General features: G+C 37.9%; 1 pseudogene; it reads left to right on the top strand.

Moving 5' to 3' along the window:
* Positions 1–1,046: 1,046 nt before the first annotated feature.
* On the top strand, positions 1,047–3,468 carry LOC133235349 (small ribosomal subunit protein eS1-like; annotated as a pseudogene).
* Positions 3,469–4,099: the final 631 nt, after the last annotated feature.

The raw sequence follows: 4,099 nt of genomic DNA on the forward strand, positions 1-4,099 counted from the left end.
TGATGAGTGTTACTTGAGTTCATAGAAAGGGATGTGCATTTTGGTGACCTGAAAATGATCTGCGGCCAAGTTGGAGTACATCTGGGCACTAAAACACCCACACAGAATTGGCTAAGTCACAAGTGCAGTTAAAAATAAATCATGTGAAAATAATACATGCTTGTTACATTTAAAATTTGGAAGACATAAAAAAGAAATTAAAAAGAAATTATCTACAATCTATTTCTGGAGATAATCACTGGTAATATTGTAATTTGTTTACTCATTGTCCTTTTTTACTATATATAATTTTAAAATAATTTGTTAAACAGTTATAAAGATTAAATACATACACACATGCATAAATACATATGCATTCTTTCAGTATGATTTTTTTCAAATAATTCATCATGGGCATTTTCTCATATTATGAGAAGCTTCTGTACTTGGAAATTGAGGAAATGTAATATATTCCTCAAAGTTTATCAAGTAGAGTTTAAAAGTCTTCTATTATTCTTATAATCAAATTATTTTTGTTTATGTCATCCTGTATTATATATGTTATCTCCATTTTCAATACTATCAATAAAGCTGATGAATAAGGTAGCAAAGTGGATCTTTTTATACAAACTATTTTTTTGCAGTTTGGATTATACCCTTAGATTCCCAACAAGTGGAGATCACTAGTTCAAAGGGCAAGAATGTCTTTGAATTTCTTGATATATTTTGGAAAATGTTTTTCATAAAGTCAGGCATATCCCATCTCACTGCAGGATTTCAAGAGAAGGGTATCACAAGAAAGAGGGGAGGCCATTCCCATCACAGAAAGAGCATGAAGGAGTAGGTGTGTTTTTTAGGGAAAAGAGGCTGTATCATCAGCAAGACCTATCCCAGGCCTTGTCATTGAGTATTGATACACTAATTACTTGATGAGTAAATGAAAGCTACAAAGATGAAAAATTGTGGACCTGTTAGGAAAACGTAGAATGGAAATATTTTTTGGAGGATATGAAGTCCTTGAAAAACATTGTGAGACAGGTTTGGAGAGGGCTGTGGACAGTCTTAAATATCACAGTAAGGGCTTAGGATTTAAACCAATAAACCAATGAGAACCACAAAATAATTTGGCAAGGGAATAATATGAGAAGAAAAAGAATTTTGCCCTTTTTGGCTCACTGAGCAGCACCATGGTAGTTGGCAAGAACAAGCATCTTATGAAAGGAGGCAAAAGGGGAGCCAAGAAGAAAGTGGCTGACCCATTTTCTAAAAAAGATTAGTGTGATGTGAAAGCACCAGCTATGTTCAATATAAGGAATATTGGTAAAACATTGGTCACAAGATTTCAAGGAATCAAAATTGCATCTGATGACCTCAAGGGGCATGTTTTTGTTTATGTTTTTGTTTTTGTTTTTTTAATTTAATTTTATTTTTAAACTTTACAAATTGTATTAGTTTTGACAAATATTGAAATGAATCCGCCACAGGTATACATGTGTTCCCCATCCTGAACCCTCCTCCCTCCTCCCTCCCCATACCATCCCTCTGGGTCGTCCCAGTGCACCAGCCCCAAGCATCCAGTATCGTGCATCGAACCTGGACTGGCAACTCATTTCATATATGATATTATACATGTTTCAATGCCATTCTCCCAAATCTTCCCACCCTCTCTCTCTCCCACAGAGTCCATAAGACTGTTCTATATATCAGTGTCTCTTTTGCTGTCTCGTACACAGGGTTATTGTTACCATCTTTCTAAATTCCATATATATGCGTTAGTATACTGTATTGGTGTTTTTCTTTCTGGCTTACTTCACTCTGTATAATAGGCTCCAATTTCATCCACCTCATTAGAACTGATTCAAATGTAATCTTTTTAATGGCTAAGTAATACTCCATTGTGTATATGTACCACTGCTTTCTTATCCATTCATCTGCTGATGGACATCTAGGTTGCTTCCATGTCCTGGCTATTATAAACAGTGCTGCGATGAACATTGGGGTACACGTGTCTCTTTCCCTTCTGGTTTCCTCAGTGTGTATGCCCAGCAGTGGGATTGCTGGATCATAAGGCAGTTCTATTTCCAGTTTTTTAAGGAATCTCCACACTGTTCTCCATAGTGACTGTACTAGTTTGCATTCCCACCAACAGTGTAAGAGGGTTCCCTTTTCTCCACACCCTCTCCAGCATTTATTGGGGCATGTTTTTGAAGTGAGTCTTGCTGATCTGCACAATGATGACGTTGCATTTAGAAAACTCAAACTAATTACTGAGGATGTTCAGGGCAAAAAGTGCTTAATTAATTTCCATTGCATGGATCTTTCCATGGCATGGATCAAAAAATGGCAGACCATGATTAAAGCTCATGTTGATGTCAAGACTACTTGGTTACTTGCTTCATCTGTTTTGTGTGGGTTCTAATAAAAAAAAAAAGTGCAGCAATCAGATTCAGATGACTTCAGATGCCCAGCACCAGTAGGTGCACCAGATTTGCAAGAAGATGATGGAAATCATGACCTGAAAGGTGCAGACAAATGACTTGAAAGAGTTGGTCAATAAATTGATTCCATATAGCATTAGGAAAGACATAGAAAAAGCTTGCCAATCTATTTATCCGCTCTATGATGTCTTCATCAGAAAAGAAAAAGTGCTGAAGAAGCCCAAGTTTGAATTGGCAAAACTCATGGAGTTACATATTAAAGGTAGTAGTTCTGGAAAAGCTGCTGTGGGTGAGACAGGTACTAAAGTTGAACGGGATGATGGATACAAGCCACCAGTTCAAGAATCTGTTTAAAATGCAGACTTTTAATGGTGACAAATAAAAGATCTTATTTGTTGAAAAAAAAAATAATGAATTTTGCAAATAATCCTCAGCATTTGTGGGATGGTTGGGAAAGACTGATTGCAAAGCAGCAAACTACGGGTGAGCTTGTAGAAATCAAGATTCTCTATTTGGCTATTTCAATTATCTAAATGTAAAGTAAAAATACTGGGTTAAAGGAACAGGGATGGGAATGGAAAAGAGGGTGTGAGAAAATAATGTAGGGGAATTCTCTGGCAGTCCAGTGGTTAAGACTCCATGGTTTTATTGCCCAGGTCCAAGGTTAAATCCCTGGTTGGGGAAACTAAGATCCCACAAGATGCTCAGCAGGGCCAATAAATAAATAAATAGACAAAGTGGACTGATCACTTACCGTACATGGGGAAAGGGATAGTGGGAGGAGCCTAAATGACCTTTACTGGACCACTGGGATACTCTTCACAGGTGTGGGGACTCCAGGAGGATCTGCTTTGGACAGATTGATGTTAAATGAGCGCCTGACATCTGGATCTCAAGAGAAGAGGGAAACAGATCCAAGGATGTTGGTGGTCATCTATGGAGGGGCAATAGATATGCAGTTCTAGAAAGCTTCAAGTGACAGACTTTGCTTAATAATGGAAGCAGGAGAGCTTAGATCTGATTAATTGGGGAACTTTTTTACAACTCAAAAGGAAACCAAAAAAACACAAAGGGATAAGTCTTAGTATGTTTACATAAAAAATTATTGTAAGGTCAGTGACTACCAACATCATGGTTTTATTTACTAGTGATAAGGCTTAGAGTTAACCATCATAAAAAGAAAGAGAATGATAGAAGCTAAAAACATACAAACAAAATATCTTTCTACTGCTTGGCCATGCCAAGCTATAAGAAATTCATTTCATTGTTGTTTTCCAATTGGTGCTCACAGCCATTCTGTCAAAGGAGGTTAAAGGTCTGGAGGACAGTTGGAAAAGTTGGCCCTGGGATCACAAATAATCTATGAAGTCTAGGAAAATCCATCAATCAGTAAGCAGTCTGGAAATCCACAAATCCAGCAGATACCAAAAGCATCAATAAATCAGAAGATGGAGAAGAGAAATACATACCTGGGCCCTTGTTGGTGGTGTTTAGCAACCACACTAGGCTGGTGCAGCAAATGGGCATTCTTCCCAGCTCTATTATGGGCAGTATCATGATGATCCCTCATGGGAGTGTAAAGCACCGCCTCCTATGGGAGGCATGGGAAATACCCTGTCAGGGCCACCCTGACATCTGACACACCACATCTCGCTTGATAATCTGGTATCAGAACGGCTGCT

The sequence above is a fragment of the Bos javanicus genome, chromosome 2 (assembly GCF_032452875.1).
Source record: "Bos javanicus breed banteng chromosome 2, ARS-OSU_banteng_1.0, whole genome shotgun sequence".
NCBI classification, from domain to species: domain Eukaryota; kingdom Metazoa; phylum Chordata; class Mammalia; order Artiodactyla; family Bovidae; genus Bos; species Bos javanicus.